Consider the following 8,983-nt stretch of genomic DNA (forward strand, 5'->3'; position numbering starts at 1 on the left):
CAGAATAGACACGTACCAACCGAGAAAGCTGTAGTGAGGACTGAAATGTTCCCGGCTCTGGTTTCGGGAACGAATTTTTCTGCCTGCGAGTGGGCGCCGCGCGGCGCTGCGCGAGGCGAAACGGGCACCACCTCCTTCCTTAGGGGAGAAACCGCTGCTGCGGAAGGCTGCGGTCGCTCCGGAGGCCGGGAACCCTCGGAACGCTGGGGAAGGAAGGCGTGCACCGACACCCTCAGGGTCGTTTTCGACCTTCATACTGCTCCCAGCTCGGAGTCTTGGGTCCCTGCGGAGCAGTCTTCTTTCGTTCCACGCGGACTCTGAGCGGAAGTCGCTAGCTGTCCGCGACATTGCTTTTTTCTATGTGGCAAGGGTCTCAGTTGGGTAACCTTCTCTCGGCCACACTAACCTCCTCGCCGCAATTTCGTTTTCCCCCGGACAGGGTAGACAGGATCCCAGCCTTCACCCCTCCCGTCTCGCCCAGCTATTCAGAGATGCCTGGGGTCCGAGGGTGAGCATCTGACCCTGCAGGGCCAGGCGACTTGGGAGGATGTGGTACAGGGGTCCCGCACGTTTCGCGACGGAAAGCGGTGGTATTCGAGGGCTGTGCGCGTTTCCTCCGAAGTTGGAAAAATCGCCTCAGGCTGGCTTCAGCTCCGGTGTAGGTACTTTTGTCTACTCCAGCAGAAGTATTTTTGGAATTGTGGTTGCGTGGATCTTAGGACTGGAAATGAAGAATTACTGGGGAAACAAAAAATTTAAATCCGCCCGTTTGATTCCTAAAATTTATCCCGTATCTGAAAAGCGTGTTACAGGTTATCTGTGTAGACACTGCGGAACACTGCGTGTGGGGGGCGGGGCAGGGGTTGAGGGTACAGTACTGCGGTTTATTGTCCAGGTTCATTCGCTGCAGCTTACAGAGCACCTTCGCTTTGCGCCCTCTTTCCCCAGCAGGTGTCGGTGCTCTATGGACTCCTTGACTTAGATGCCCTATCCCATTCAGATGCAGATGTGCCCAACCTGGCTGGTTTGGGGAGACCACCTTCCCATCCCCACTCCCAGTCTGAGCCTTCCTTGGGGCAGTCTTTTCTCCCAGGCCCTCTGGGCTCGCGGCTCAACTACGAGTTCTATAGCAAAAGTCCTGATCTTTTTGGGGGATAGGTTAGGCTTCCCCACATGTCACCTAGCTAAAAGAGGGCAGCTGGTGAGACTATCGCTTAAATTAGTCTTGGGCCCTTACTGGGGAGCTAGAGGGTCCTGAGGACCCGATGTTCCACCTCTCTCTTTGGAGCGAAAGGGACCAGGCCCGGGTCGTCACACAGTGGGTCATCGTTAGAGCCGGGAAGAGGAGCCAAGGCCCCTGGCTCCCAAACAAGTACTCGGATCTTGGGGCTGGAGGCTCTGGTGGGCTGACTTTGCATCCAGATCACGGCGTCTGGGCCACCCCGGCCAGACACGCTTTGAAGAGCCCCAGGCGGGAGGGAGGATCGTTCCCGAGTCCATTTGCAAACCCGTGGGTCTTCCGTAGGGCAGTGAGAGGGCAGGCTGAGAGCGAGGCCGCTTCCGGGTTCTGATGGGCCCCTGGCAGCCGCTCTGGCGTTTGATTTGCGCTGGATCAACCCGCACCTTGGTCCCTTGGTTCCTCTACTGACCACTTGATCAAAGCCTGAGGTCAGCAGCCTCAGGGTGCAGTCTGTGGCTAGGAACAATTTTCCCATCTGAGGAGTTACCTGGTGAGGATTAAACAGAGGCAATTTAATTTGCCCCCAGCCTCGGAGATCTCTTTCCTCTCAGGCTACTTCCTTCCATCCACAAATATTAGAGCACCTACCATTTGCTGGACATTGCACTGGAGGTGCAAGCAGTGAACATCTGCCCAGCATCATTATAAACAGTATAACTGAGTAGTTGAGAACTGAAAGCCAAAAGAAGCTATTGTCATCATAATTGAGACCAAAAAAGTTTGGTGTTGTTTAAAGGTTAAGGATATTGATTTCTACTTTATGATGATGACCACAGGTATCATAACCCGTAGGTGTGTATGTGCTTTTGGGGTATTTGGGGGTCTGTGACTATGCTTGTGTGTGAAAGGGGACAGGTGTGTCAGCATGTGTGGGTAACTGTGTTTAGTGGTGAATGTGAGTGACTGTGTGTGTGCTAATATGTATATTTGTGACTGTATCAGTATGAGCCCACTCCAGTGGAGGGCTGGGGCAGAGGCCAGAGGGATGTGGGTGGGGAGGACTGGACTGCCTGGGTGGGAAGGAGGAGGCCTGAGTTCCCAGTCTCTTCCTCCAAGCCTTAGTGAAGACTGGGACCTGTCTGTTGTCTTCCTACTTTCCCCTGGCAGCAGAAGAGGCTGGGAAAGTGTAGTGAAGGTGTTATGGGTGCAGTAATTTGACCTTCAGTGGAGCAGATAGTGGGCTTCTGCTTCCTCCCTTTCCCCACAGTGTCCAGCACCTGCAGCCTCCCTTGGGCTTAGCATGGATCCACATTGTGCCAGGGTCACAGAGGGGCTCCATTGTCTGGCCCCCAACTTGCACTCTGGCCAAGTGCTGCTAGTCCTCTTCTCCCTAGCTGGCAGGGAGGGACTTGGACAGCACTTCCAGGGGCTTTGGAGGCTTCCCTTTCATTCCCAGGAAAATAGCATTCTGCAGCGGAGGGGCTGGTGCAGGTGTAGTGTTGGTAACACTAGAGCTTGCAGTAAATTTGGATCCTGCAGCCTCTACCACCAACATAGATAATTAAGGCAATCATCTTGATATTTTGAGGAAACTAAAAACTCAGCATTTCCCCTTATACCCTAGGGCAATCTCAAGTGTTGTCTACACTGTGGATGCTTCTTATTCCTCCTTCTTTTCCAGAGGCAGGACGGGAGGAAAGCCGAGATCAAGGTGCGGGACAGCGTACAATTATCCAGATAAATCAGAGCATGAAATAGATCGCCCTTAGGTGAGCGAGAGGCTGGTTGCAGGGGAGCGGGGTGTGTAGGCAACAGGAAGGTCGCCTGCTCCGCACCACACGGGGTTCCCCCGGCTGGGGAAGACGGCTGAATCCTTCCCCAGCCCCACGTGGCGCAGATGGTCTGGCACCTGCCGGCCGCTTGGTGGTGAGGAAGGAATGGGGATGCGTGGGAGGGGATGGTCAGAGTTTGTGAGTAAATGGTCTCTTTCACTTCAGGTTTTCGGAGGCGGTAACTTCCCTTCCTCCTTGCTTCTGAGTCGGTTCGCGAGTCTGTTAGCCTGGCTGCTCCGATCCTTGCTTCCTGCGCGCGCTGCCCGTCTCTAGCTTTTCACAGAGTGAAGAATAATGGTAGAAGATCCCGGTGGCCCTGTAACGAGCCTTTGGATTGATATTTCTGGTCGGGTGGGGGTGGGGGTGGGGGCGGGGGCGGGGGCGGGGGCGGGGGGGGAGGAGGATACGAATGGGCAGAGAGAGGCCAAATGTGTGTGTGTGTGTGTGTATTTGTGTAGGAGCATCAGGGATTCTGAATTCTTGGAAGGTATGGGGTTTTGGCCCACTTTCCCCCTCTTCCTTGGCCCTCATCTTCACATTTACCTAAAAGAGAATTAATTATCTAATACTGGGGGTGAAGTAGGAGGAGACAGAATTCCTGATTCTAGCTCAGGCCCTGACTCTCAGAGATCTTGGGCCAGTACTTGCCCCTCAATGGGCCTCAGTTCCTCTATCTGAAAAATGGAGCTGGAATGTGTTAGCCTGGACATGCCTTCTCCCTCTGGAGTCAGTGACTGCCTCCCAGTTCCTTTTTCTAGTTGGCTGAAAGGTTCTTGCTCCTCCCTCAGATTTCTCTCTGCCCAGGTGGCTGCCCCAGGACTTCCGCTGCAGGCCTTCCCTGGAGCTTGGCGCACCTCCTTTCTGGACCCAAGGGGCTTCTGGTGCCAGAACCTTGGGCTTTCTCCTCCCCTGGCAGGGCCAGAGAGGGGTGGCCAAGGCTCTGTGGACATCTTGGTCCCTCTGCTTAGTGCAAACTTACCTTGTGGAGGAGGGAGAATGTGGGTGAACTGGACAGTGAGTTTCTAGCGCTGCACATTGTGTCTATGCAGTGGCCCCATTTGTGAACACCAGCCTCTGCCCCAGCTCCCTTTTACTCCTGTCTCGGCTCACTCTGACTGCCCCTTCTTTCTGGGAAACTCGGCTCTGGGTGTGTATATTTTAGTGTTGGGAACAGGTGGAGAAGGCAGGGCAGCCTCACCGGAGCCAGAGAACTGGAACCTTTGCCAGAGGGAGGGAAGGAAGAACCATGCCAAAGCCTGAATGAGGAGGTGGCTATGGCTCTGCCGCCTCCTCCAATGTCCCCACCCAAGGCCAAAATTGAGAATATGAGATTTAGTGGTGGTTGTAGCTGGAAACGCGCGCTCTCAGAGACAAGTCCCAAGAGTGAGTGTTCACAGATCCCAGCTAGAGGGACTGAGGGGAGGGCAGAGGGGAAGGGCCTTGTGTTGTTGCCACTTCCCCTGGAGCTGAGGTTGGATTTGCCAGGTGACGGTGACGTATCTCCTCTCCACCTGCATCTCAGACTCCAGGTCTCAGATGTGCTTATGCACTGAACTGCATTCTGTGAGCAGAAAGACAGGAACAAAGAATATTCAGAGCAGAAGCGATTCCTGAAGGGTGAGGCCCGGGATCAGAGTCCATGAGGCTGCTTGCCTGAGTGCGAAAGGAGTAAGGGCGAAGAGCTTGGTAGGTACCAAGGTTCCAGAAACCCTTCCGAATCCCAGATCCTGAGCACTGGTGGGGCCCAGCCACCTGGGGGCGCTGACCCCAAACTACCCAGAGCTGACCCTGTGCTTACCAGGACTTACCCTATGCTGACAGAGATGACTGTACACTAACCCAGGTGACCATACCTGACCTGGGATGACCTTCATTATTGAGGCTGACTCTGCTAACTGGGATGTCCTTGCTCCGAACTAGGCCAACATAGCACTAAACAGAAAGACCTTATGCTAATGAGGGTGACTCTGATCTGCCCTGGCCTGACCCTGTGCTAACAGGGATGACCCTAAACTGACTGAGGCAGATTCCATGCTAAGCGGGATGTGCTTGGGCTAACGGGGTTGGCTCTGTGCTCTTGTTCTCAAGGCTAACCCTCTCTGTACAGATAGTTGCTAAGGCTATATGATGGTGAATGCAGGTTGCATAGCTCTGGTACCAAAACAAGACCACCTTTTGCCCCCCAAAACTGCCACTGCTCCATTCCTCTCCTCTCTGGCCCTTTTAGGCAGTTTTGGGGCACTTGGTTGGAGAGAAGGCAGTCAGGGCTGGGTGTCCCCTGCAGCTTTGGGACTGGGAATTTTCAACATCAAGAAGGCAGCTGTGGCATTCCTCAGGGCCTTGGCTGCCCAGTGTCAGAGTTAGTGGCGGGACTTTTGGGCTCAGATACAGCAAGGGTCACCGGGGTGGGGATGGAGGAGTCCTAAAGGGAGCAGATTCTATCAAGTCTGGGGCATCTTCAGGGCCAGACTGTGGGTTTCTTTGCATGTCTGTGTTCTCATTATTACCAGGCCTCGCCACATCCCCACCTCCTCCATATATAGGGACAGATTTATCCTTGCAAAGCTATATCCTCTCTCTGTAAAATAAAATGAGATGATCACTAGACTGCCCCTTATTTTCTTGAATGTCCTCTACATCCACTCATAAGTCTCAATTCATTTCAGCAAGTCTGCTTTGGGCCTGGTCCTCTGTCCTACACTGAGCCTACAGTAGTGAACAAAACAGATGTGGTTCCTCTCTTCAGGGTGGTGACAATCCTCAGAGGAGAGAAAACCTTCCTGGAGGAGTGTTCAGCCCTCCGTGAACACTAGCAGGACACTGCATTCTAACCCTCAGGGCATCTTCAGATTGCCTTTTCTCTCCGTATCCTTGGAGTTGAGAGAGCCAGCCTGAACCTCAAGAGCAGGGTAAGCAAGCCAGGCTGGCTTTAGGATAGGAGATCCCTTCAGTTCTAAGGTCTCTTTACCCAGCATGATGTCAGGCACAATAAATAATTGTTGATTAAAAGAACAATTCTAGGAGTCTATGAGTCTACCCTTTGATGAGTTCAAGATCCGGTGATTTGGTTCATGTATCTCATTATCCTTTCTCCCTCTTTCTACTTGGCTTACTCCCAGCTGAGGTGTCACCTCCTCCAGGAAGCCTTCCCTATCATCTCTCCTCCCTCAGCCTGGGGTTAGATTCTGTGCCCTGGGCTCCTACAACCCCTGGTGCTTTCAAATAACTTGTTGTGGTATATTATGTCCTGAAGATGCAACAGTTAAGTGCTCATCTGCTGACCAAAAGGTTGATGGTTCAAACCCACCCAGTGGCTCTGTATGAGAAAGACCTGGTGATCTGCTCCTGTGAAGATTGTAACCTAGAAAATCCTACGGGAGCAATTCTACTCTGTCACATGATTTGAAAATCAGCTCAGTGGCACCCAGCAACAATAGCATGTTCTGTTTACTGCTCCACCTCCCTGATCCGACTGGTAGCTCTTTGAGGGCAGAGCTGAATCCAATGCATCCCTTTGTTCCCAGCACTCAGCACAAGGCCTGCTACATGGCAGGGAACAGGGAATGTTGGTGCAAGGGCAGATAAGTGACTAAATCAACTACATGTGTAAAAGGGCCCTGAAAGTGTGTCACATTGACCAAAGAGAAGTGGGGTTAATGTTATAAAGAAGTATGACTCTTGATAGAGCAACAGTGATCTCTGGTGCCTGGTTTGGTTGGGGAGAGGGAGTGGGAATAGCAGTATTCAGGGCCAGGGCTGGGCGCCTGAGCCAGTGCTGCAAGATAACCTGAGTGAGAGAGAAGGCCTTACTTAAGCTCAGTTCATCTCCATTCTTGAGACAAAAGGAGCGTGGGCTGGCAGAGTCACTCTCTGAAGAAGGGGGCCAGAGAGCTGCCTCCCTGACATCTCCACCCCTGCACCCGCCTGGCACAGCAGCTGTCAAGGGAGCTGGCCTGGGCTCTCCAGAGCTGTACAGAAAAGATGAATTTTCCCCGCCCAGGGGCAGAGGCTCCAAGTGATTGCTGGGGTTAGGAGAGGAAGGCGGGTGGACAGAGGGAGTGGCTTTCAAGAGTATGGGACAAAGAGACTGACTCAGTATGGGGATCCAGGAGGAGGTATCATTCATTTCTGCTGGAGAGGACTCATCTTGTTTTTAACCCCTTTGTGACTCCCAGTCTTGTCTGTCTACCAAAAGTACAGAGACATAGAGGACAATATAAATGAATTAGGAATCCAGACTGGGCAGAAACAGTGCCAGAGAAAGGGAAACTGAGGCCCTAATGTGAGAAATCACTAGCCTTTTTTTTTTTTTTTTCTTCCCCTTAAACACATTTCCCCAGTGTCTACTCTGTGTGGGCCTGGGCCAGGCCATTGGAAGGGGTGTATGGGAGGGGATAGAGCTAAATCCCACAGACTTCCCACCTGCCTCTGTGCAGCAAGCATTTACTGGGCTTGCTGTGGCTGGGTATTCCTGGACTAGGCCCACTGTAGGGGTAGGACGGGGTGTAGGCTGGGAATAGGAAGGAAGTGCAGCTTCCAGTCTGTTTTCTGAAATTGGAGGTTGATAGCCCTTTGTGTACCAGGTCAAGAGCAGTAACCTCTGTGAGGGATCATAGCATAGGAGACTTCCTGGAGGAAGTGGGATTTGAGCTGGACCTTGAAGGTTAGGGAGAATTTAGACAGTGGAAGGTTGGGAGGGAGGTGAGCGCACTCCATCTTTTTGACCAAGGGCATTTAGGAGGGCTAAGAGTGAGTCCAATATAAAGTTGAGAGATCTACCCTGCCCTTCCCCTCTGGTCACGTGAATATTCCTTGTATTATAAATGATCCTCAAATTTCACTAGTTTAGCAAACAAAGGTTCTTTTCACTCATCTCATTGTCCAAATGTTGGGTGGGTGATGGTAATCATTAATGGGGAAGGGCACTTTGCTCCACATAGTCATTCAGGGTTCCAGGCTCCATCATTCTCCAGGGAAGGAGTTCAATTTTTTTTTTTTTTTTTTTGTGCCATGAATCTCCTTGGGAAGTCTCGTGAAGTCTATGGATTCCTTAGAACAAAAATTTGAAATGCATAAAACAGAAGTCACAGAACTATAAAAGAAATAATTATATTGACATTCAAGTATCAAAATATTAAAAAACATTTGTGATAAAACAATAGAATAAATTTGTGTTGTAGTGATAACAACGTAACAAGTTGAATAAAATTCAGCACAGGAGTCCCTGGGTGGTGCCAATGGTTATGTGCTTGGATGCTAACCAAAAGGTTGGAGGGTCTATCTACCCAGAGGCACCTCAGAAGAAAGGCCTGGTGATCAGTGTCCAAAAAATCAGCCACTGAAAACCCTCTGGAGCACAGTTCTACCCTGCACAGACAGGGTTGCCGTGAGTCAGGGTTGACTCCAGGGCAGCTTTTTTTTTTTTTTTTTAATAACAGTGAAATTTCAAAATGTGTTCGATATGAAAGACCTTCTGATATTTCTGCAACAACTTAACATATTAGAAAATACCCATGTTTCCTATGGGTGACAAAATTACAGATATGGGGAATACGGCTGTGGTTTGTTGCCCCCCTTCATGATTGAATGAAATGCAGAATTTCAGTTCCAGGTTTTGTGAAAATAAAGATAAATTTTTTTCCTATCCGCCTTTTTGGAATTCTCCCTGCCCTCCCCCTCCCTCTAATTCTATCCATTGGCCCATTGGGAGTTGTGGACCTCAGCTCTAGGGCCTTGGAATCCTCTGCTGGGTCTTCTAATTTCAGCTTGTAGAAGTGGGAGAGAGAAGGGAGGATCCTGGGAGGTTGTTTAAGGGCCAGGTCTGCAAGTGGCTGATGTCACTTCTTATCACCTTCCTTGGCCAGAACCCAGTCATGTGGTCCCACCTCACTGCAAGGGAAATACAGTATGGCTGTGTGCACAGGCGGAAAAGGACTGGGATTTGATGACTGTGCTACACTGGCTCTGTCTT

The sequence above is a fragment of the Loxodonta africana genome, chromosome 3 (assembly GCF_030014295.1).
Source record: "Loxodonta africana isolate mLoxAfr1 chromosome 3, mLoxAfr1.hap2, whole genome shotgun sequence".
Classification (NCBI taxonomy): Eukaryota; Metazoa; Chordata; class Mammalia; order Proboscidea; family Elephantidae; genus Loxodonta; species Loxodonta africana.